The following is a 26,282-nucleotide window of genomic DNA, read 5'->3' on the forward strand; positions in this document are numbered from 1 at the left end:
GTCTCACTGACCTAGCGACATGAATGTAGGCCAGTTTCCTGAAGTTAAATGCTGATAAAACAGAGGTGCTGGTGGTTAGGAAACAGCCCTCTATTTGGTTCTCGGCATGGTGGCCAGTGGATTTAGGCCCCACCCCTATTTCTAAACCGAAAGTGAAAAATCTAGGCATCCTCTTTGACACTCAGCTGAAGTCAGATCAGGGACACAGTGAACAACTGATTCGGGTTTCTGAGACTGTTAAGGAAGTTTCTGAGGCTAATACAGGCCTCCGCACAAAAAACAGTTACACAGGCCCTGCTGGTGTCACAGCTTGACTACTGCAATGTGCTCTACTTAGGGACTTCTAGAGACAGATTGGCAATGCTTCAAAGAGTACAAAATGCAGCAGCCCGGATGCTATTAAGATTTCCGAAATGGACCTCCATTAGCTCCGGCTTGGCTGAACTTCACTGGCTCCCAATTAAACACAGAGTCTCATTTACAGATACGTTTCACAAACAGGACAATGAATCAGAGGGGTCGCAGTTATCTCCTCCTCTTGGTCAACGCTTACACTCCTTCCAGAGTACTCAGAGCTGGAGAAGCAGTGCTGGCAGTGATTCCCAGAGTACACCATGCACAACTGGGGGTTGCTCCTTTGGGCTTCGGGTTGCTCTTTTGGGCTTTGTGCAGCCAAGCTTCGGAACTCCATATCAATCAACCTAGGACTTGAACACTCTGAGACAAGTTTCTGTAAAAATCTGAAGGCCTGTCTTTTTACACAGAGTTAGACGCCTTCTAGCTCTTGACTTTTCTGACCCTGATAGGATGCTACTGCTTAGCGTGGGGATATTCCTTCGGAGTAACCAAGGGGCATATTATCAAGAATGGCGTTAAAATTATCATCAGTTTAGCTGCTAAAGCGGTGATAATGGGCTTGATAATACGCCCTGGAGACTTTCAATAGAAGCCCATGTTCACTCCAGAATATGGACTTCTATTGGAATTCTTAAGGGCATATTATCAAGCCCATTATCGCTGCTTTAGCAGCAGTTTTCTGCCGCTAAACCGGCGATAATATTTAACGTTGTTATTGATAATATGCCCCCAAGTGCTTTACAAATCCAAGTTCATTCATTCATTCACTCCAGGCTGGCCTACTTCTACCTCCAAAGGTTCAAAGAAAATCCCCATCCTGCCAGGTCTTAGCTACCCACAAACCCATGCTGTGAAGGGCTATGTCTAAGAGAGCCCTGCTACCAAGAGGGAGCATGTGTAATGGCAGCCATAGATGTGATAGAGAAGCAGAAAAGGGCCTTGCTACAGACTATTATACTGCAGCAATTTAAAGTCAGACAGTTGGCGTCTATAGTCCTTGGGGAGATGAGATGTGAAGTGGCACAATTAGGTGTTAGCCAGGGAGGGTTCTGCCCGAAAAAAATGGATTAGCCAATTTTAACGCCATTGTTAAAGCTTCTTGAAACAATTTGAAAATTTATGAAATACATGGAAAGAGTGTAAATAATCAAAGGTTTACGATTCAATTCTTTTCTGACACTCATTTACATGCTGTGTGTTGGACTTGGCTCTTTCTGCATGGGCATCCCCAAACCTTTTGCATTCACTTCTCCTATTTTTGCCGAATTCGTTTTTGTTGGCTTATGGACTCTGTTCACTTCATCACTGCTAACCAGTGCTAAAGTGCTTGTGCTTTCTCCTTAAAGCTTGTTAGATTGGTTTATACCCAATTGGTATATTCAATATCTTAGAGGACCCTAGTGTAGGAGCGCTATCAATGCCCACGTCTGTAGATTAAATGCTACTAATGGGCCTGCAGCACTGATTGTGCCACCCACTTAAGTAGCCCTTTAAACATGTCTCAGGCCTGCCAGTGCAGACTGTGTGTGCAGGTTTAAATTGCCAATTTGACCTGGCAAAGTAAATCCCTTGCCAGGCTCAAACCATCTTTTTTTAGTAGATATAAGTCACCCCTAAAAAAGACCGTAGACAGCCCAGATGGCAGGGTACAATGTATTTAAAACGTAGGACAGTTTTACATTTTCTGGTAGTGAAAACCTTGTAAATTCGTCTGTCACACCTGCAAGGCCTACTTCTCTCATAGGGTAACATTGGGCAACCATATCACACTTTATAAATGTAATTTCAAAATGGAAATAGGTAACCAGTTCATGTTTTTTGTCCCTGAAATCATAATTTAAAATCCTAACTCACGGTGAAGTTATTTTAAGTTACAATTCTAAAAATATATCTTTTAGAAAGATAGCACTTTCATGCCTTATCCATTTGGTACCAGCAGTCTGACTCTCGGTCACATGATAGGGTATAGATGGCAGTTAGGCTCTGTGTATTCCTCCGTAAACAGCCACACACAATGGGAAGCTTAGGTGTGATGGGCGATCACTGGCAATATGGGAAGGAGGAGCTGGGCCCAGCCCCACTTACAGTTGAATAGTTTTTTCCTGTCTCCACACAAAGGGCTGCATACCCCCTGTAGTGAGTCTGAAGCCAGGATCAGGAAGGCAGGGCATCTGTGCACTTAAAAAACCTACCTCTAGAAGGTTCTTCCAACTTCAAAGTTAAATCTTGATATAAATACTGGACCTGAGACACCACCACTTCAGTACACTTCTGTACCTGTATATAATCTGCCAGGAAGGAATGCTTTGCTGCTGGAAGAACTGCCACTCTGCTGAACTGCCCCCTGAATGAACTGCTGCCCTGCTGTGCTGAACTGCTTCCTGCTGCCCTCTTTCCTCGATAAGAAGAGAACTGGACCTGCAAATTTACCCTTGAACCCAGGACACATGAGTGACTCCAAGGGCAAGTCTGCTGGCCTCCTAATATGAGCCTGAAGGACATAATAGGCTTCATGCTTTTGGGCTGTTTGCAACTGTGAACAGGCCCTTCTGCGCCGAGACCTTTTTGTTCGCACCATGATTCAATGCAAATCTCTGGCAGCCACCTTTTTGCACTAGAGTATCGATTGATAGTGGGGGACCGCCAATGCAAGGCACCAGCATGCCCACCTGCAACTCCCGGCCTGCTCTTCGCGCTATGTCGGCAGGCTCTTTGTGGCCCCCTCATCGTAACAGGACTCTTGGCACGATTTTGAGAAGGTAAACTTTAGCGAGCCCAACCTGGTGACTGAGGACGATCTGCTCTCCATCGCTGCCAACCTGTGAGACTTTGGCCCGTACCAGCGCAACCAGATATCTATAGTTAACGCTTTGTGCTTTTTGGAGCTATTTTCACTAAAGTCTTCAATCTTTTGGTCTTCATTTATTGATTACGTGTTACTCTTTGATTCTAAATTGGTGGGAGATCTTTTTTGAGTGGCGTTGTCACTGTATTACTGTCCGAAGTGTTGCACAAATACTTCACACATTGCATCTAAGTTAAACCTGACTGCTCTGTGCCAAGGTACCAGAGGGTTGAGAACAGGTTCATTTGGGGTTGGCATGTGCCTCACTCTGACAATGACTGTGGTTGCTGCTGACCAGGGCTCACAGCCTAGTCAACTAACAACCCAGTTTCTTCTGAATGTTAAGATACCAGTATGTTCCAAGGAAAAGTAAAAAAAAAAAGTAAAATTAGAAAAAACATTGCTTTATAAAGCTCAAACAGCCTATTTACAAACATATCCTTTTAACCATGTGTTAATGTTTTTTCTGTTTGTAAGCGATGAATACATCTTCTTCAAGCTCACAGTCATTGGAGAGTCAGGCATACAAACTGTCGCAAGTTCATGGCTCACCAGTCCGGAGTTATGCAGGGCATGACAGTAAACCCCTTCAAGAGCCCATCCCAAAGGTATTGACTTTGACACTGATGGTGGAACTGCCTTATCAAGTGTGAAGCATGCAGGTGACGTATAGGTTTCCAGGTTCTAACACCAGGAACAAACCCATTCCTATTCACTAGGAAATATAGCCATCATTGAACCTGCTAAGGATTGAGAATAGATTAAACATCATATCCAGGCTGACCATCAACAAAAGTAGGTAATGGATGAGCCAAGAGGCAATGTTTGCCAGGGATATAGTTTATGGATGGTCACATTTCACTGCCACTAAGTTAATGACCAGAACAACAGGAACAGGGCCATTGAGACAGGGCTCACATTTGCTGTGTAATGTTGAGTGGATGGCCACACTTCATTTCCAGATTGCAACACAGGAATACAATATTAACGTTCATCTGCATAGTCTTAATACATCAGCTGGATTCTGCAAAAGATAATAACAAATATATTTCTCTAACCTTTGATTTACTCTTTCAGTCTGACCATCGTCTAAGCGTGGTGGCTCAATGATAAATCAGCATCAATTAATAACAGGAAGCAAAAGATCTTGCCAGAAGGGTGAAATAAACTGAGGACAGCAATCAGTAATAAGAAATGGATGGACCACCTAGTAGAGGAACACAGTTCTTAAAATTGATTATGTACAAAGACCTGTAAAGGATATGGATTACTCCTCCTTAGTCAAATAGTCTATTATGACTAGAACTGTATTGAACACACCTCGCCTTCTGAAATTGTCACAAATAATTCAAGTGACATGGTGTGCTAAGGAGTGGGTTGTACTAGTATGGATTGAAAAAGGCATGTTGGAGCTTGATGAGAGCTCTCCCACTGGACACGTGTGGCACATGTCATGACAAGCCTACCGGCCTTCTGAGGTATTGTTGGCCACCAGAAGTACTGTTATACAATTTAGACAGTTTGCTTCTACGATGCATGACTGGAAAAAGGGGAAACGTGACATCACTGGAGAGCTTGGATCTGCTTTTCCCGATCAGGGACAAACAAATCATCATGAATGTAACAAAGACAGTTCAGAACTGTACCTCATTGTTTTTATCATCCATGACTGAATGTCTGGTTTTGAACGATTGACCCCGAACTGATTTAGGAAGTCTTCTTTTATAGCCCTTATTATTTTTCTCAGTGGGCCAGTAAATGCAGAATCAGTTACAGTCTCTGATACAGTTTAACTATACTGTGTGAGGGCATGACACTTGCCATTCTTTGGCCTGATTGAAAATAGAGGACAAAATCATAAGCGCCAAAGTATTCTACCCACTCTAGTTGTGTAGCTACAAGGCCCTAGCTTACTTAGGAAACTGAAGAGTTCATTAATCTCCAGGTGAGGGTGGTAACTTTGTGTCAGACACTTATTATTATTATTACCGCTTATAAAGCGCATGGCTACCCCCAACGGGGGTGTCCCGGCGCTGGCAGCAGCAGGATGAAGATGGCTAGGAAATTCATGGAAGGCTAAACAGCCAGGTTTTCAAAGTTTTCCTAAATAGTCTTTCTGCCTTGGCTTTCCTGATGTGTATTGGCATGGTGTTCCAGAGTGCAGCTGTTTTACAGAAAACGAGCGCCCGCCTATGTGCGCTTTTATATACCGAGGAACTAGTAATAGTTCCTGATGGTTGGATCTCAGGGATCTAGTCTGGGTGTATTTCTGTACTCTAACTTTGAGGTAGTTGGGACCTCTCTCTTTCAAAGCCCTACGTGCTATGGTTAATGCTTTAAACCCTATTCTTTTCTTTACTGGAAGCCAGTGAAGGCTTCGCAGGTGAGGGGAGATATGGTGACGGAGTAGGACATTCCTGATCAACCTTGCAGCTGAATTTTGGATGATCTGAAGTTTTCTAATTAAATATGCAGGGAGACCCAGATAAAGACTGTTGGCATAGTCTAATTTTGAGGTAATCAAAGCATGCACCACTGTCTTCCTGCTATCCATAGGGAGAAAATGTAGAAAGCTACGAAGGGCTTTTAATTTCTAGAAACATTGAGAGGAGAAATGATTAACCTGTGCTTGGCCTGAGAGTGCAGAATCAAATTTGAAACCCAGGTTTTTTGCTACCTGAGCAGGTTCTAGGGGCGGATTTAACTCAGCAGGCCATCATACTTCTGATCTTGGTGGTTGTGCCTGATTAAAAAATATCACCTCTGTTTTATCAGTGTTTAATTTCAGGAAGTTGTCTGTCACCCAAGATGCAATATTGAGCAGACACTGCCTGAATTTGGAGAAAGCTGCCTCCTTGGGCTCCTTAAAGGAGAACACCAGCTGGGTGTCGTCAGCGCAGGAGACAGCCTTAACATCCCATTCCTCAACCAGGTAGGCCAGCGGAGCAAGATAGGCATTAAAGAGTGTTAGACTTGATGCTGACCCCTGGGGCACACCACATGTTAGAGCTTTTGCTGAAGAAATGTGGGGATGGAGGGAGATTAACTGGTGCCTGTCTTCAAGGAATGATTTAAACCAAGCAAGCACAGTGCCCTTTACACCCATCATTTCCAACCTGTTGATCAGTACCCGGTGGGAGACCGTATCAAAGGCCTCGGAGAGGTCTAATAGCACCAAACATTGCACAATTTCCCTGATCTACTGTTGCACGCACAGTCTCTGCCACCTCAAGGAGAGCTGTCTCATTGCTATAGCCAGCCCTGAAGCCTGACTGAGAATCATGAAGGAGGGCATTGGACTCAAGGTGGGCTGATAGCTGTCTCTGGACCTCTTTCTCCAAGATTTTTGCAGGTTTGGGGAGAAGAGAGATCGGCTTATAGTTTCTGAGGATAGTAGGGTCAGCCTCGTCTTTCTTTAAAATTGATCTAACATATGCTGTCTTCCAAGGTGCAGGAAAGGAACCTGATCTCAAGGAGGAATTCCAAATAGCATTCAGGATAGGATTAAAACTAGTGGCTAGTAATTTAAAAAACCTGTCCGGACAAGGGTCCATAGGTGAACCTGAGCTTATACTATTTAGATCAGCGAGTGAGGAATCCAATCTGAAAGGGCAAAATTCTGACCACTGATTAACTGATTGGGAGGAGCAGGGGGGGTCTATCTGCTTTCTCTGATTGCGAGAAGGAACTATAAATTTCCTGAACTTTCTCCTGAAAATAGATGGCTAGATCTTCACAAAGAGTGGGTGAAGAGGTGACCAAGCTCTTTAACGCCTGTGGCTTAAGAAATCCTTTTACTAGGTTGAAGATCTCTTTAGTCGGGTTTTTTGAGTTTCTAATATGCTCCGTAATATAATGCCTAATAGCATTATGTATAAGTTTCTTAAATTTCTTCAGCTCCATTTTGTATGTATTTTTTGCTGCAGTATCGTAAAGTTTTCTCCATGTATGCTTAAGTTTTTTACAGGCACTTTTACATGTCTGAAGTTCTGTGAAGAACCAGGGAGCAGAAGGTTCCTTCCTAGCGTGCTTTACTGGCTTTTTGGGAATATTATTGTCGAGTGCTGATGACACCCAATGGAGAAAGATGGAATTATCCCGGTGAGGGTCACCTGTTAGCTCTGAAGAGGCGTTTAATAGTTCTCCTTCTAGTGATTTTACTTCCAGTTTATTCCAGTTCCTTCTGGTCTCATAAGTGAGAACCCCCTGTTTAGAGCTAGAGGTGCGGGTCAAGTTCAAAGGTATAAGTCGGTGGTCTGATCAGGTTAGCTGGAGAGGTACTTTGACTTCCAAAAATCGGTTATTAGTAAAGATAAGGTCTAATATGAATGAATACTTAGAAGGTCAGGTGTCCACTTTCCAGACACTATCTTGATTGATAGCAGCTTTACATTAGCTATGGTATAGTTCCATTCAAAAGAAAACAACTTGTGAGAGAAATACTCCTCAGGGTGCATGGGACAGTTGTAGGGTTTTGCTGTGACAGACCAACCCCTAACCCTCCGAGAGGGCCATCTGCCCCACCTATGGAAGTTGTGTGGATCATGATGTTGTAACACAGGAAACTTGTGAGACTGATCTTAATGAAAAGCCTGTTGGGATTCCTCCATTAAAGATAATAGGCTCTTTTATTCTGTATACTTGAAAAAAGAAATGCAAAAGGTGAAAAATGGGCAATTAAACTTCTGTAAAACTTGCTGAACCCCAAGAAGTCAATTCTCAACACCGGATTGCTTTTACATTGTTGGAGTCAATTTAAACCGCTGGAGACGTCCTAGCAATTCTACTGAGGAGTTAAGGAAAACACAAATCTTGAGGTCTGCATCAAATGAGTGTCTCATAAATATTGTAAAATGGCTCTGTCAAGCATGTTATGATATAGAGTTGAAATAAATCAGGATATCACAAATGAATACAATAAGAAATATCTCCTGATACTACAAGGTTTATTTTTGTCAATTTATCATGTAAAAATATTGTGAAGCATAAAAACAGACTCAAAAATATTATGATGCCAAGGCTCCATCCAGATCTCTGGGGATAGGCTTTCGAGTGCCGAGTTGGAGGATGTGGTCGAGAACCTGATGGAGAGCTCGGTAACTGCTCTTGCTGCGTGGTTGCAGCCTCACTGACAGTGACTTCAGGTGAGTCTGCAGGGGCCTGGCCAGGTCACAATCCTTGGCCAGGCGAGGCTCAGCCTCAACATTGGGGTGGTGGGCAGCCTGGAGCGGGTCTGGCTGCTGGCCGAGGCCCTACGGACCAACCGCTCGGAGCAGTCGCTCTTGTGAGTATGACTCTTTGATTCAATCAATCAATCAGTGCTTGTTATGTGCGGCTACTCACCCGTGAGTGGGGGGGGGGGTTGAAGGTCCGACTGGGTGCTGTGGGTTTTACAAAGAGCCAGGCCTTGAGATCCTTCCTGAATTGTGTCAGAGACGGGGAGAGCCTGAGGTGAAGAGGCACGTAATTCCAGGATTTGGCGGTGAGGTAGGAGAAGGATATTCCTCTGGTCGTGGTCTTGCGGATCTGAGAGATGGTGGTGAGGGCCAGTTGGGCCGAGCAGGACTGTCTGGTGGGTGCGTGGAATGAGATACAGTGGCTCAGGTATGCTAGTCCGGTGTTTCGGTGGAGAGCTTGGTAGGTGTCTGTGAGGAGCTTGAAGGTGACTCTTTTGTTGACTGGGAGCCAGTGGAGTTCTCTCAGGCTTTGGAAGATGTGGCTGTGGCAGGGGAGGTTGAGGACCAGTCTGGCTGCGTGTTCTGCACATCTGAAGTTTTCTGAGGAGTTTCTGGGTGGTGCCTGCATAGAGTGCATTGCAGTAGTTGAGTCTGCTGCTGATGAATGTGTGGGTTGCCATCTTCCAGGCCTCAGCGGGGATCCATCCAAAGGTTTTCCAAAGCAGGCGAAGAGTGTGGAAACATGATCAGGTGACAGCGTTGATCTGGTGGTTCATGGTGAGCGTAGAGTCCAATATGATGTCCAGGTTTTGTGTGTGGTCAGAGGGTGTGTGGAAGTTCCTAGCTCGGCTGGCCACCAGGAGTTTTCCCAAGCTGATGGGTTGGGCCCCAGGATGAGATCTTTGGTCTTGTCTGAGCTGAGTTTGAGGCAGCTGTCTCTCATCCAACTACAGTACAATTCAGAGTATATATGTATAGTACCTGGTGCGCAAGCTGTATTAATTATAGTAGTTAGCACGTACATGCAGACAACCACTCGGTGCCATCCCTCTTGTAAGTATGAGTCCCTCATTACATCTGCAATGACAATATATGTGTATGTACAGCAGGGGTTTCTTCATGAGGACAGAGGAGCGTCACTTCCCGCCTTTTGCGAGCTGCACTAAAAACAAAAAATAGAATGGCAATTAAATCATTTCATTGCCATTTAATTTTTCACTGAGGAGCACCACAACTACCAGCCTGAACCTGGGGCAGGAGAAATGGGGCATCTCCTCTCCTGCTGACTGGCAGCAGTGGATTGGAGCAGTGACTAGACGCTTCAAAGTGTGCATGCCTCGCGCTGGCCAAAATGACATGCCCACTTTGAAGCTATTCACCCAGCTATCTTAGACAGCTAGATGGAGAGCAAACACAGGCCTCCAGGGCTTGAAGGAGCGTTCAGCCAATCCGCACTATCCAATCCTGGCACTTCTCTCATGCCTATTGCTGCCAGCTGCATTAATTATAGAAGGTTCCTAAGTATGTGCAATTAACTGTTCGATTCAGTTACTTTCATGAATTTAACTCTCTACTACTACTGCATATCATCGCTATCCTACCCCCGTGCTCGAGCCTCTTGAGCATAACACCACCACCAGGCATCCGGGAGTCCCCCAGAGAGTTACATCTGGGACATTTGCAAAAGAAGCTTCTGTGAGATACTGTTTCTGGGCGAGTCCTCATGACATGTGATGAGCCCTGATGGCCAGTGACAGGATTCGGGAATGTGTGGCTTCTGTGCGACTCTCCTGCTGCGGTTGGGGCCTCTTACCCTCATTCATATGCAAAAATATGTGGCTGATTCCTGAACTTGATTAATTTGCACTTGTCCTGTGGGAGGGGGTGCATTCTGCCCAGGAGAGCTTTGTGAGCTGAGAGTTAGTTCATTGAAATATAAACACCTTGTTCCCTGACCTCCCTCTTACAGTTGTCTCTTATTCTCTGAGCACAAAAGGCTGACTAGAAACAAGAGCTGTGGCATGGTAGGGTGGCAGCCTCCACTCCTAGCTCTCAGGGGCCCTTAATTGTAGTCTTGTCAACACCTCCTGTCTCCCTTGAAACTGCAGCCTACTGTGGACAGTTACCTTCTCAGTGGCAGAGTTCTGAAGTGGGTAGGGGATTCTCCCTGTCCTGTGACCCTCTCTTACATCCCAGTACTGCTGACACCCGCAAACTATGACAAATCCTGATATTCAAATACAGTTCAGAACATGCCTGGGGCCCCTGGTACAGCAGACCCGACATCGGTCGCTGGTAAACATGCCAATGCTGAAACGCATCATATACGTCTTCTCTTGTACTCCGGGATTAGGGCCCGGTTGACTAGTATATTGCTCCACTTTTTACATATTTATCTTTTGATGATGTTGAGCCAATACTCTGTTTACTGACAACTGGTTATTTACCAATACATCATAAACACCAAACACTCTTCATCTCACGGCTATTGCTGCACCACTTAAAATGCTGTTCTGTCTCGGTTGTGAATATTATTTTGAGGCCACTGCTTTTGTTAAAACCTCAGGTCATTGTCAGTAGGATTAATGTGTTTTATGCTCTCTGTTGTTCCAGATTCCTTCCTGGTTACTTTTCATGATGCTGAACCTATACTATCGGCTGTTTATAACCCGTATGGCCCACTGTTTATGTATCTCTCGCTTACTATAGTATACCCTCTGAATAGCGCAGCTCTCTCTACCGCATTAATCATTGGCCAAAAAAGCACTGCAAAAAAAATCGTCCCTAGTATGATATCTGCCTGCACATGTTTAAGCACTGCCTGTTCCCTAATGCCATAATAAAAGGCCTCCCTGACTCCATCCCAGTACCCTCCAAAGCCCAAATATCAATCCAGGCCTGTCCACCAATTTGAAGATCTCTGGATTAGCCTTGGTACAGCAGGTCCTAATTGAGGCGCCCTGGTATAGCAATTCGTATGTATACTGGTATGGAAGGCATGTGTGCAAGTCAGAATTAGGTTGCATTGACAGAGCTGAACGGAGGTATTACTTCCTAAGGGCAGGATTGAAGAGCCCTGGCAGAGCGATTTGTATCCCTACTAAAAAAGAAAGGGCATTCATGCAGGTCAGAATTGAATTACATTGGCAGAGCTGCATGTGTCACAGGTAAGGATTGATGGCACTAGCAGAGGCCTATAACTCTCAACCAAGTTCACTAGAATGTCAGTTGGTTCCTCATAGCCTCCATCCTAATTAGGTTTCACTACTTGCTTCTGGCCTGTCATTGTCTTCTAGAGCCCGTCCACTTACCAAATCGACAGCCCACTCAAGCTGATCCCACCATAATATCCAGATCACACACAAAGGTAGCTCCTCAGCAGGCAGCCTGTTCTCTGGGGAATCGGCCCAGGTGAAATTCAAATGACCTTTTTTATATAGTTTTGTGTCTATATATTTATTTCTTTACTCCTACTGTAGATACAAACAAGCATAAACACTCTCCAATTCACTACTCTATGTCTCAGCCTATACCTCTTTCAAAATATCCTTTACCTCCGTTCTTTCACTCATCCCAAACTTCATTTTAATACCATGATCTCCCAAATAATCCTTTCTAGACTCTTCCCTCCTTTTTCTTTCCTTTGACTCTTCCAAAACCTTTTTTTCACTACTATGATCTCTCAAATAATCCTTTGTAGAATTTTCCCTCCTCTATCCATCCTTTATCCTATTCAATCCAGCTAAGAGACTGACATGTCCACTGCTCAAATTAATAACTCAGAGTTCCTCAAACTAATACACCACTAATTCACCTTGTGTTCCAGAGTGGCCTGCCACTTGCGGAAAATCAATTCAATGCCTTGTCTGGGGTAGTTAGCCCTAGATAAATAAAATTACAATTTTAATTACCATTGCAATTCTGTGGAACAGAATATAGAAGATAAGAGGACTGTTTATTTAGGCATTTAATAATTTTTTTAAATAAAGTTGTTTGTCATACTGTTTTTATTGTTTATAATATCATTTTTAGCTAGTTTGATCATCTTTACTTATATTAGCATTTAAAGTATTATAATAATATTTGTGTTTAATGTGTTTTGGTATATTTTGTACATTTTTACATGCTTTGCATTTTTTAGCAAAACATCTCTTTATTGAAGATTTGTGGTCCAAAGACAACAATGAATGCTATGGTGCGTTGAACGCAGCAAGGCCAGATTATTCCAGTGCATTGTGTACTAGTGCATCACTTTTAGAAAATCCTTCCATCCCAACAACATAACAGAAAGACGAAGGAAGAAGAATCGAAATATGTGCACAATAAAAGAAGTGTACCATAGTAGGTTAGTGATAACCATCAAATGGAGTCCCATGACCATGAAGGGGCTAAGGGGTGGTGTTGATGGGGGCGAAGGGAGAGATTTCAAGGACATTCGACCAAGGGGTAAAGCTCAGTCAAAGAGCTGGAGAGCTTTAAGTTTAGGCGGTTTAAGGCATGTGTATTCTAAATGTGAGAAGTATTGTAAAAGACGTTGCCAGATACGGTGTAGTATGGCTTATAGGTTCACTGTCGACATTTGCTATTTAGCATGAGCTTGGCTGCTATGAGGCTACTTTTGCGCACAACACTGCATGCATATATTTTGCAAGACCCTGTTTGTGCCCCTTTCACATGAGAACTGTCTACTTTGCACATTCCCTGCTGTGCTTTGAGGTTTAGTCTGCACACAATGTTCGAAGTTAAACATCAAGGCCCCTTGTTATTCCATTCTGGTCAGTCCCTCGCACCTAGACATAACATGCTACACACAGCTGTACTATTGGAAATTGTGTGCTTTAATATTGCAAGTGCAACAAGTATTGAGGCACTTGGAGAGACACCTTTCCGAAGAGAAGCGCTGTGCTTGTCCTGAGATGTGAACATTTCATCTAGGCCTTGGGGTATGGGGATCTGCTGACAAAGTCCAGAGGTCTTCTTATTTATAATAAACTATCTGTTACCACAGGGAGGGTAGTTAGATTGTTCAGTCCTTTTCCACAAATTTTTCGAAAATTATATCCCTGTTTGTATTCTATGGTATTGTAACAATGCTGACTATATTGTGTTTATGCATTTTGCTGCTAGTTTTGGCTCGTTAGTTGAAATAAACATTTTAAACTATACCCCATCTCAGATTACTCGCATTATGGACAAGTACGAGTGAGTGAGCGAAAGAGTGTCTGGCTCCCGCGATTCCCAAGATAGAGTGATGTGTTCTGGGTTGTCTAATCATTAGTAGCTTCGCTGTAGATGGAGAATGAATGAGACACTATAACTAGTTGGATTAGGGTTTTGGTTACTAATGTGGTAGGTTGATACACCCCTATTCACTGAGGTCCTGTTTTCCTGTGCATAGTTCTGTATATGTGCAGAATCCCGGCAACATGGCGCCGCCAACGTTTGGTCTGGTTCTTATCTGCGAGACGCTTGAGGAGTGCTGGTGCTTGTCCACAATACCTTCACTTCTGCCTCCGGATGCGGCTGTGACAGTGCAGCCTCTTATATTGACGTTTTTATAGGTTCTTTCAAGCTTGAACTTTAAATAAAAGGTTTTCTCTCTCTCTCTCTAATTAGCCCCTGTTGTGCTGCTGACTTTTGATTTGTTCTATTTTATTTTCCGATGGGCCATAAAATTGCTGTTCACAATCGCGCTCCGCTTAGGGATAACTTAAGAACATATGGTGTCCCTGATGCTGGTGTGGATCTGATTTTTGGAGTGGAAGCAGAACCTGCGTACCTGTTCGAGGTAATTTACTCTTGGGTCACCTTTCTGGTGGTAAACGGTAATGACGATCTGTTTCATGAATACAACGGCACGGCTGTTCCGATTGTGTAGCAACCCTATCGTACCCTTGAGGTTCCATTAACGGCTTGGCAACACCAAATTTGGTTTAATGGCGCCCTTCCTCACACTTTCACGCCAGTCCGCTTAGGTCCTTTATCAATTGAAGGGGCCACATGGGCCGGTGCTGGCTGGGTATGCACCTCACCCGTGTGGGTTACTCACAGCTAAGCTGCCAGAGCTACATGTGTTGCATACTTCTCTTATTCAAGTACATAGAGCTGTTATTCACTTTGTGTTGCGTACTTTCCAGGTGGCTCCACCTGGAGTTTTTTGCGCAACCTACAGGGCCTGGTGGGATGACTAACGGTCCTGTTATGGTTAATTCGGTAATGGGAAAGCATCTGACAAATAAGGATGAATTACCTTATTGGCTTGCTGAGAAATTTGGACAGCTTGAAGCTGTTTTTCCTAATACCTCTCCTGTAGAAAAACACCAAATTTTGACTATTAGTTTGCCTAAAGACTTGATTCCCGAGTTAGCTGATTGTAACACCTGGAGCAAGTTGTTTGCAACTGTGTATTCAAAGTGTTTCAGAGCTCCCTCTATGACTGTCCTCCCCTCCGTGATTAAGCGTGTTCAAGATGAGCATGGCGCTAAAGCGGCTGTGGAATTGGGGATGCGTCTTGGTGGGGGTGTTTGACCTGGTGGCTGATATGATCCTTGCCAATGTCAAGGGCGATGCAGTAAGTTTTCAAGTCGCTAACGGCTTGGCAGCAGTCCCTGATGTGAAGAAACCACGCTAATTACCAAAAATGCTTTCAAAGGCTTATAAAACAATTGGCCGCCATAGTTTGGGAGTTAAGCCTTTTCCTCAAACGCAAATTCAGTCTCAAACACAACCGCAATTTCCATCTGACACAGATGGATGCCCAGTCTTTTCTAAAAAAAACTGGAGGAATAAAATAAGGGGGCAACAATAACAACAGAAGCAAGGGTCGCGTGCTGGTTCACCGACATGATAATTATGAGCGTACTTATGACTTGCGCGACTGCGCAAAAATTAAGTCTCCTGATAGATTTCAGGTCCCTGATCAGCGTTCTCCTCGTTCTTCACAAGACTCATCTGTCTCACAAGTCGGTGGTGGGGAACGCCAGGATCGTGGCACAAGTCAGCAAGTTCCAAGGTGACGTGATCAGCCGCGTCAGTTGCTGGCGCAGGGAGACTGGCCCCCGTCCTTTGTTTTAGCCGCAGCTCGTGAGGAGGACATGATACTTCCAAGTTTTTCGTGTTATGTCCCCTAAGAGCATGCAGAGGCCTTTTGCAGCTGAGTGGGCTTTGGCCCTGTACGGTATAAAGTTGGCTGGGATAAAGATTCACCTCTACATGATAATCCATTGCAATCTATGCCTCAACCACAACCCCAATATCCAGTACAGCGGGAAGCCAAAGGTCCTGTTGCTGATATTCTAGCCCAGTTAGAGTATCAAGGAGTGATTGAAACATGTGTGTTACTGATGAATAATCTACTCTTTACTGTAGCCAAACCTGATGGGTCATACCACATAGGTGGAAAACAGAAAAAATACTGGTGATTGCCTATGGGGTATAAAAATAGCCCCGGGATTTTCCCCGCACGTGTTGTCTCTCTGTTGGACAGAATAGACCCAGATGCATACTCATATGTGAATGATATCTATCTCACAGATGACGAATTATGGCCACATCTGTGCCATGTTGACCGCATAATTCTAGAATTTGAGGACTACGCCTACAAATTCAATTTTGCCAAATCCCACATCGCATGTTATGATGTGCTATTTTTAGGCTTTGAGCTCAACAATGAAGGTTGGAGCTTGGCTTCCCACTTCCTGGAGAAATGCACACGTTTGAAGTCTCCAACTACCTTGAAAAATCTTCAGTCTTTGCTGGGATTTTTGAATTTTGAGCGTTCTTATATTCCTGAATATTCCCAATGTATCAAGCCACTTTATGCCTCGATGCAACCTAATTTAGGTCTCGGCTAGGCAGCGCATGCGCTGTCTCGTCGAGAGATGTTGTATACAGTATAGTGGGGGAAGCTCTCCCCACTTTCCCGCCTTATTTTTGATTGGCTTCAATCATAAATGCTGCATTTTGATTAGTTTTCAACTTCTTAGTCCCTCTTCCTGACGGCTATGTTGTCATTCATATCCATCCCTGGCTATTGGCCCCTTTACTCCAAAACTATTTTTGGCCCTGTGTTCCCTCCACCGCCCCCTCCCTCGGTCCATGACTTTTCGCCGCCCCATACCCCCTCACTCCCGCTCATACCTTCCTTGATCCCCACCCTCCCGTTTCCTATGCAATAGGTCTCACGTAAATATGAGTCCTACTGCATTAAGAAATGTTTGTTTGTTGTGGGATTTGGCTGACTGATTGCACTCTTTTTGGGTGTTGCGGTACTGACAGCTTATTTTGCCTGACAAAAAGATGGCAGTCTCTATAACACATGTGCAATACAAGCATGCAAATGCTTCACTTCGGCAACTTGTTTCTTCCTTCTTTTACCAGTGAATTGGCTATGTGTAGTTTAGATGTAATTATAAGCATTTTAGCGTCTCCATAATTCCTAATGAGGACAATTCCATCTTAGTGTGATCTTTCCTTTCATATTAAACATAGCTGTAAGGTGACATTAAAATAGGCCATGTATAGTGCGGATATAATTGTAATCGCTTTAGCGCACATACAGCCATCAAAGATGGCGATGCCATCTGAGTCCGCTTTCTATCTTTCTCTTTACAGTAGTAGTGTCGCACAACGCCACTTTTAGGAAAGTAAACTCATACATTCTAACACTGAATTTAAAAGGACTCCTAAGACGCGTCTCAAGTTCTCCCGACCGGAAATACAAAGGCGGACGGACACCAAAAGACTCATAGTAAGTGAGAAGTGTACCGCATTTTGCTAGACATCTATACTATATCAGCAAGTTTTTACATCTGGGGCATTTGTTTTAAGTAGAACAGCACAGGTCGTTATTCAGAGCGCTGTGCCCCTGATTAGCCAAACTAAAGTAGCCAGCAAGCTCTAGTAAGTGTACACAACTATGGACAATTTTTAATGTAGGTACTAAGCCAAATAATACCAGACATGAGGCTATTAGAGCATACAAAATAGACGAAATACCATACAAAAGTTCCTAACATGCATATTTAATAGCATTGATGATGAACTGTGCTGTATTCAGATACCAGAGCCAACTGAGGTTTTTACTGTAATTATTGGCTGTGAGAATTAAAACCCCAATATATAATTACCATACAACATTAGCAGGTACCACTGTATACCTCCAAATGAAAGCAACATAATATTAAATATCAAGGGCAATAAACTCAAAATGAACAGCACTGTGTTTATTGAAATGCGTTTATCTTTCATTTCTGGGTTTTAGAGTAATAATATCATCATGTGTTCATCTCCTTGATTTAATCATTATTCTTCGGGCAGGGTCACTTTAAAACTTACACACATACACACACATGCACACACGCACATGTGCACACGCTCACACACACACACGCACACACACATACATGCACACACATGCACATCCAGTCTCTCTCACACACACACACCCTCCCACACACATACACCGTTATGAATTCTTTCTCTTTCTTTCTCTCCCTCTCTCTCTCTCTCTGTCTAACATTGAGATCTTCAAAAGGACATGGGGACTTTTTTAATGTACACCAGTGGGGCATATTGCTGTATAGGCACGCAGGCAATTTTTAAAGGCTTTCTTGGGCACACTGGCCTATTGCGGCTATGTGCGTATTAGGTGATTTACTGTATCACTGGCCCGCAAATCCATTTAATCCTCACAAGCCGGTTCTTATTCACTTGAATGGAGCTTGGACTAATACATTCACCCAGGACAATGATATTTAAATGAAGCATATTCAGTTACATAGCCCTCCAGTGACTTCCTACAGTGCCAGAAGTCACACATCCCTGGCCTAAGGCACTTCGGCCATTGTCCCACATTCCTTAGTCTGCAGATTCACACGTTCCTAATGTGTTCCATGCTTGAGTCACCTTAGAATCTGGAAACAGGTTTAATTTCTTCCTTGAATCACGGCCCTCGGAGTTCCATTCATCCCACCCATCTCGCTAGCCTACAGTTCCCCTGACAGCTTTCTGCCAATTACGCCTCATCCCTTATACACGTTCATTCATACAGGTCATTGGCAGGTATGCACGAGCCCCTTGGAAAGTAGCATCTGCGAGTAGCTGCTTTATTCTGGTAACTGCTAAACACTTCTGGCAGTGATTAGCAAGTTCATTCCCATTTTGTATGAGAGTCGCGCTGTTGGAGGTTGGTGACGCCTGCCAAAAAATGTCATGATAGCAATAAAATTCATGTGCAATTGTGCATGTTGGTAGATAGATCAGCTTTATCTGAAGATGTGCAGTATTTATTCCTGTGGTACACTTGCTGTTGTGGAAGGCACCACGTTGTGTGTATATATTTATGGAGGAGTTTGTGGATTTTTTTTGTATAGAGCGCACAGGGAAACCAATGTCCTGCCAAGGCACTTGAGAGCATGCAGACTGTGAAAAAGATGCCCATAAAATGCCGGAATTGGGACGCAGAGGGGTTGCCAGCGTGGTCGCGAGAATGCACCTGCGTTTTTAAGCACAAGTGTATCTATGTGTTTCAGGGAGATTAGTTAATGCACTGTCAATAAACGGGCGACGAATGAAGGCAAATCATAACTAAATGCATATAAGGTCCCAAAGACGCGACCGATTGCATTGCAAATGCTTGTTTTCAAAAGCCAGCTGGTTACCAGAACATTCTGCTATTTTACTTTCTTCGCACTCTGATTTGCTTGAATCTAAGTACTTGTTGACACGTGATAATCACACTAACCTGGTGATACGAATTGTGCCAGGTGCAGTAGGTTTCACTTACTTGACGTACAATGAAGACACAGTACCTATCGCATACAAATCACATTTTTACACTTCGGCCCAAATGAGGTTTTCGACTGATGACAAAGTTTTGACAGCTGTGCAAATGGCAGTCCTAAAGGAACGTGCACTGCCACAGGGTAAATGCATTTTTCGTGGTTACACCTTACCATGCTTTAGAAGTAGTGACAAATGCTTGTGTGCCAACCTCAAAATGGGCTGCTTCCCTGACATCCCCGAATGTCACCTTTATCTTTAACCCTTCGCTTCAGACACAGGAGTTTTTTCAGTTTGAAAATGTTCATCCACCTCCCTTGCCTTTGTTTCCTTTGGAGGAGTATGCATGTATCCTTTACACCGATGGTTCGGCGCAACCGGCCATGGATTCTAAACATGCTTACTCAGCGGCTTGTGCCATTGTAGCAGGTACAATGGTGAATGGAAAGTTCAAATCTTCCATTGTTCATACTTACGCACTAGAAGACTGTAATGGTCAATTGGCTGAGCTACGTGCTCTGGTTCTTGTTCTCGAGTTTGCTTATCCAAATGTTTCGACTCTCATTCTCTGTGACTCTCATTACTGTGTTCAGTCTTTCAATGACAACTTATTCTTTTGGTCACAAAATGATTATCAAGATTCTGAAGTCGGCACAATTAAGCATAAAACGCTTTGGGCTCGAGTGGCAGATCTTAAACAACGAAAAACCAAAGGAAATGATGGACGGAGCATTGACAATACAAGCACTCACCCCCAGTCAACTGATCTGGGTTTAATCCATCACCGTTCTTTAGCCCACTCTACCACCCCAGTTCAGACATGGCCATATGCAAATCAGTCTGACCCTGTGCCTCATGGGAACAGTCCAGCCCGAACTGCCAAGCCATGCCTTCCCTGGACCGGAAACAAGCTACCGAAGACGGGTTTCTGGCATTTCAGCCGTCTTTAGCCCGGCTTGCTTGAATCCAGTGGCAAAGTGAGCAAGGGACTCACCGCTGAGCATACCCTGCCAACTTACGGCGAACAAAGAAAAACCAAAGGAAATGAAGGACGGAGCGTTGACAATACAAGAACTCACCCCCAGTCAACTGATCTGGGTTTAATCCATCACTGTTCTTTAGCCCACTCTGCCACCCCAGTTCAGACATGGCCAAATGCAAATCAGTCTGACCCTGTGCCTCATGGGAATAGTCCAGCCCGAACTGCCAAGCCATGCCTTCCCTGGATCAGAAACAAGCTACCGAGGACTGGTTTCTGGCATTTCAGCCGTCTTCAGCCCGGCTTGCTTGAATCCAGTGGCAAAGTGATCAAGGGACTCACACCTGAGCATACCCTGCCAACTTATGGCAAACAAAGAAAAACCAAAGGAAAAGATGGGCGGAGCGTTGACAATACAAGCACTCACCCCCAGTCCACTGATCTGGGTTTAATCCTTCACCGTTCTTTAGCCCACTCTGCCACCCCTATTCAGACATGGTCATATGCAAATCAGTCTGACCCTGTGCCTCATGGGAACAGTCTAGCCCGAACTGCCAATTCAAGCCTTCCCTGGACCGGAAACAAGATACCGAGGACTGGTTTCTGGCATTTCAGCCGTCTTCAGCCCGGCTTGCTTGAATCCAGTGGCAAAGTGAGCGAGGGACTCACCTCTGAGCATACCCTGCCAACTGTACACTGCAATTGTCAGTATTAAATACAGGATTTTCATATAATAGGTCCTCTATATTGTTCATCGACGTTTTGACCCTCTGGAAGCGCACTTGGGGCGTCTAGGCGGGTCTTCCTCAGGACTGTGTGGGGCGGGGGAGGACAGCCTTCTCTTAAACCCAGCCGGGCTTTAGGTGGTGAGAAAACTGTATAAATCAGTTCTGTTGGTGCAACAGCAACTTGTGCCACCGACAGTGGTCCTGCTTATTGATGCGCAGAAATTAATGAAAGCCAGTGTTCCTTCCTGGTTTAATGGCGGTGTAATGAATCAACCATACGATGCTCCGCATGGATGCTCTGAACCAATAGTACTTGAGGGTTCACAGATTTCAAACACAATCGGTGCTGTTTCCCACTTTGCCGACTGACGAGTATGCAACAACGGATACAAAGACCGGAGGAGAAATGTCTTCCTGATCGGCGTTGCTCCAGCATAGTTTTGACGACAAACAATATAGTGGACCTTTTACATGAAAATCCTGTATTTAATATTGAAAATTGCAGTGTACAGTTGGATAAGAGAAATAGTGTAGGCCACGATAAATCCTTCCTGTGTTCCCCTTGTAAATAATGGTTGTATATTTTGTTAGTCACACTTGCGCTGAGAGCACATAGCACTAAAAGTCACAAATTGCACCAATTGTTTCCTGGGCAGCTCTTCCCCAATATCAGCGTGCCATTGTGTTTGGTAAGAATGTGGGCAGATGGGGGTGAAATGCTGGAAGACCTGGTACATGTGTGAGAGGAGCCCACAGGACCCATTGAATAACCTGACCAAGGTCTCAAAAGAAGTTAGTCGGCGGGTGGTCCTTTGCATGTTGGGTGGGGTGAGGGCCCAGTTGAGGCGTTGGTAATAATGCAGTCTTTGGACTTAGAGTGATTGAACTCCTGGCGGCATTGTTCGAATAACTTGAGGGAGTCCCCCTGAAAGAAGTCCCGAAGAGTGCAGCAGTCACCTTCCCCCCAATGGCTACAAGAAAGGGGCTGCAGAGCGGCAGCAAATTCAGGGTTGTTCACCAAGTGGATGTTAGGCAAAGGAAAATTAGTAAGGCTGGGCTTTACTGCATCTTTGTCACATATTTCTAGGACAATTTTTGTGGTGATGGCAATGTAGGCACTTTGTGGCCTTCCGCGTCTGGGAGCCACGCTAGGTTCATGAGGGGGCAACAGCCCACAGCATAGTCCATATGAAACCAATGCTTATCGCTTTCACATACTACTCACTCTGAAATGAAGCAGAGGTAGTAAAGTGTGGCCCAATAATATTTAAAGAGGTTGGGGCATCTCAACCCTACCCCGTCCCTAGAAAGCATCAGTACTGTGTTGGAGAAGCGAAGAAGCATTCCACCCAAAATATAAAAGCGCAAATGTCCCATTGAAGGTGTAAGATCATGTCTTGAGGGATCAGTGTAGGTAGGCATTGGAAGATGTAGATTATTTCTGGTAAGAGGGACATCATAACTGCATTTAAATAGCCCAACTATGAAACAAGGAGTGGTTTCCTTCCGCAGAGGTCCTCCAAGAAGTATTTCTGACATACAGACCAATTGGCCATCAACCATGTAGTCATGGCTGGAGTACGTTAGAGGCCCAGGTATTGGATGGATATAGGGGCCCATTGGAAGGATGTAAGGGATTGGACCACCAGCAGGTCTTCTGGGGAAATCGTTAAGTTCAGACCTGGGGACTTGGCCAGATTGATCTTGAAGTCTGAAACTGACTCAAAAGTCAGGCGTGTGAACACGAGTGCTGGGAGAGATTTCTCCTGTGAGAGAGTCAAAAAGAGATCATCATTGAATAGAGCAAGCTTATGAGTTTGTCCCTTAAAGGGGATCCCCACTATGTCCTCCGTCTGTCGAATGGTGCCAGCCAGGGGTTCTACCGCTAAGACAAAGATAGGCCTGTGTGGAGTTGTGGAGTTCTTGGACTGCTACAGGGAACTCCGCAAGATGCCAAAACAACTCAGCCCTGCTCCGCGGAGTTCCGTGAGCACCGGAGTACGGCACGCCATGCTGATTTTTAGCACTGATTGTGTCCTGTGCTGTAAACGCAACACAAACAGCACTACGTGCAGTGAAAGAGGGTGCTGCTTCTTTCTGAAACTGAAGTAGATGTTTTGCCGCAACTGTCTACATTGAGAAATTTTTGACGGGGGGTGGTCTAGCATATGATTTTTCTCACTTGACAACTTAACATTCGCGGGCTGCGTGGGAGGATAAAAGCTCTGTTTTGCACCACTTCGCATAGTTTTGTGGAACTCTACACTCTGTATGGAGCGGGCAAAAACTCCACAAACTCCACCAGCGCAGCGGAATTCATCGCCCACCCCTAGCAAACACGAGGCCCAACGCAGATGAAAGGCTTGGAACAGGCCTCCATTACCTCAAATTCTTACAGTTGGGGAGCTGTAAGGGGCCATAATCCTGTCAATCTTCTCTGGGCCTAATTCTATCTTCTGGAGTATGGTTTAAAGTAGGGCCAACTGATCCTATAAAAGGCCTTATCTGCATCAACTTTAAGAAGGCAGGGCGGAATAGCATGGTGGTGGGATTTCTCCACCAAGTGGAGCAGGTGACGGAAATTATCCTCTCCCTGCCTGTTGTGTATTAACCGACCTGATCCGTGTTTATAAGACCCAGATGATAGAGCTCGGGCCTGTTAGCTAATATTTTAGTATAGAGTTTAACTTTGGTGTTTAGTAGCGCTATAGGACGATATGAGACACATAGAAGAGGGTCTTTCCCCAGTTTCAGGATCAAAGCTATCTTAGTCTAAGACATAGTGGGGGTGAGATCCGAAACCACTGTGAAGGTGTTAAAGAGGGCCATCAGCTGGTCTTGCAATTGCGAAAGACATTTTTAGTAAAACGCTACAGGCAGACGATCAAACCCTGGGGTCTCACCAAGGAAAAGGCTCTTAAAGGCCTGCTGGTGCTCTCTGAAGAGATTGGGTCTTCAAGCAGCTCATTGTGAGAAACGTCAAGGGCATCCCATTGACATCCCACCAAATAGTTGGCAATGGCATCAAGAGGGGCTTCCTCGCTGGCATAGAGAGTGTAGTGTAGTTCCTATTTTCCCAATAGGCCCTGCGCATTGGAATAACATAAACAGTAGTATGGACGTAGAAGTGTGGATCTTCCAGGTCTACACTGACTATGCTAAACTTAATTGGGTTTGTTACCAACTAGCTCAGAGGTCACTGGAAACTTTCTTCTCTGAATAGGAAGTGATCAGCTTCCCTGGTACAGACAAGAAGGGATTCAGTTTTCCAACAACCGCATAAACATGACAACTTTGCTTCTTAGAATAAGAGTCAATCTCTAGAGTCGTGTGAAACAATAGACAGTTATTTTACTCAGTCAGTTTTTGTGCAGATTACTTTCACCAAGATGCAGAGAATAGAGAGACAGGCGTTTTCTATAAAAAGGTATTGTTTATTGAACAGTCTTTCTTCTCATACAAGAGAAATGAATTGCCACAATTGCAAGACTAGTTATTATAAAAAGTGCGTACAGTAAAATGAGGATTGCGAAATAATACTGTAAAAGCATTGATATGGTTTCTTAGCTATACAATGGTTTAAAATGAATAAAACATATATACATTCCTATATACATTAGGCTAACATACTCAACTGGTGCTTCTAACTACGCCTACCCCAGTGTACCTGACCTAAGCCTAATACTTGGGAGGGAGTAAGTAAGTAGCAGTTTTAGTTAAGTTGGTTTTGCCAAGGTTTGCTTCAAGAATTCTCTGTAAGGGTTTAGTCAACACCATACCTCTGAAATAGAATGTTGGAGGTCTTGTATCTCCTTCCAGGACTCGATATCCCAGTTACAAAACAGTTAGTAGGTTTGAAGTCAGGTTTGATTACTTCGTAGAGAGGTTTAACCATTTCTGCATAATTTAGAATGTAAGTTCTTCCGAAATTCAGGAATCCTAGAATTGACTGTAAGTTTTTCAGCGTTTTGAAGGTTGGAGCAGCGCACATTTCTCTAAAAAGTTTGCTGCCAGGCTTTTGCCTTCACTTGAAAGTTCGTATCCCAAGAATAGGATGTTGAGGTTGGCAATTCTTGTTTTTTTTAAAGTTGAATTTATACCCTTCAGAGGCGAATCCAAGTATTATGGTGTTCACCCTGGTCAAGTACCTGTCCAAGTCATTGTCTATAAGATAGATGTCATTGACATAAGATAATGCATCATCATCATACGTTTGCAGTAATTCAGTTACTCTGGCTGAAAATAACCCAGGACTGTTCTTGAATCCCTGTGGGAGACTACAGAAGTGACGCTGTGTCCCCATAATTGAGAAAGCGGTCAAGTACCTGCTTTCAGGTGCGATATTTTGACAGAAGAAACCGTTTGAAATATCTAATGTTGTTTTATATTTTTTGCGCACAATGTTATTCATCAGTGCTGCACTGTGTGCATTTTGTACTGCAAAGGTTTTGCAACAAGAATTTAAATGTCTGTAGTCCAAAAACAGATGATAAGTATTGTCTGGTTTGGAGACTAGAAACAAAGGATTTTTCATGGACGAGGTGCATGTTACAATCACCCCTCGGTATTCAAGTTGATCTAGGACCTCCCTGACCTGCTTTTTAGTTTCTTGTTTAACCGGATACTGCTTCTGAGCAGTTGGTTGATTTTTTAACTGGATCTTATGGTGAGGAGAATCCTCATCCCATCCCACATGATTTTTATATAAGGCTGGAGCCTGGGCCACAGCCCATTTTCTGGCATAGGTATATTTTTTATGAATAGGAATATGGTTTGAGAAGGCTGGCATAATGATTTCTCTGCCATGTGGGCACTCCCTGAAAAATTCAGGTGGCCAGTCTTTTTTAGCCAGAAGAATGTCATAACCCTTAGATAGTTTTTCCCCAAAGAGTGCTTTTATTTTCCTAGTTATGTCCCCCTCTATTCGGAGTGTTACTTCATATAACTTATGTGGTACACTAACCCTGGTATCTGCAGTTTTAACCTGAATGTATTCATCCAGGTCCACTGTCTCCAGATGATTCTTCAGGATCTTGGGAGCTATGGTAACGTCTGCTGCACTGTCCAGCATTGTCTGGGTCCACTCCCTGTTCTTGAGTTGTGTCCTCAAGATCCTCGGCATGTCTAATTTTAAGACTTGCTAGCTTCTTTTTGCTGAATTGAGTTTTCTTATTTTTCGGAACGTGTTGATCGTCTTTGGACTTTATGCGTTCTTACTTTTTTTTCCACTTTTTTTTGGTCCTCATTTGCCTTAGCTCGTGAGTGTGTGGACCCCCAGCCACCTTTTCTTGCCTGCATAGGGATATACCCTTGGATCCTTGAGCTCGTCCCAAACGCTGCAAGACAAATGTATCTTAGTGGCGGAAGAAGTTTCCGACTTTTCTTCAGGGCTAGCTAGATGACTCCATTAAGTT

The sequence above is a fragment of the Lissotriton vulgaris genome, chromosome 3_1, assembly GCF_964263255.1.
Source record: "Lissotriton vulgaris chromosome 3_1, aLisVul1.2, whole genome shotgun sequence".
In the NCBI taxonomy this organism is placed as follows: Eukaryota; Metazoa; Chordata; class Amphibia; order Caudata; family Salamandridae; genus Lissotriton; species Lissotriton vulgaris.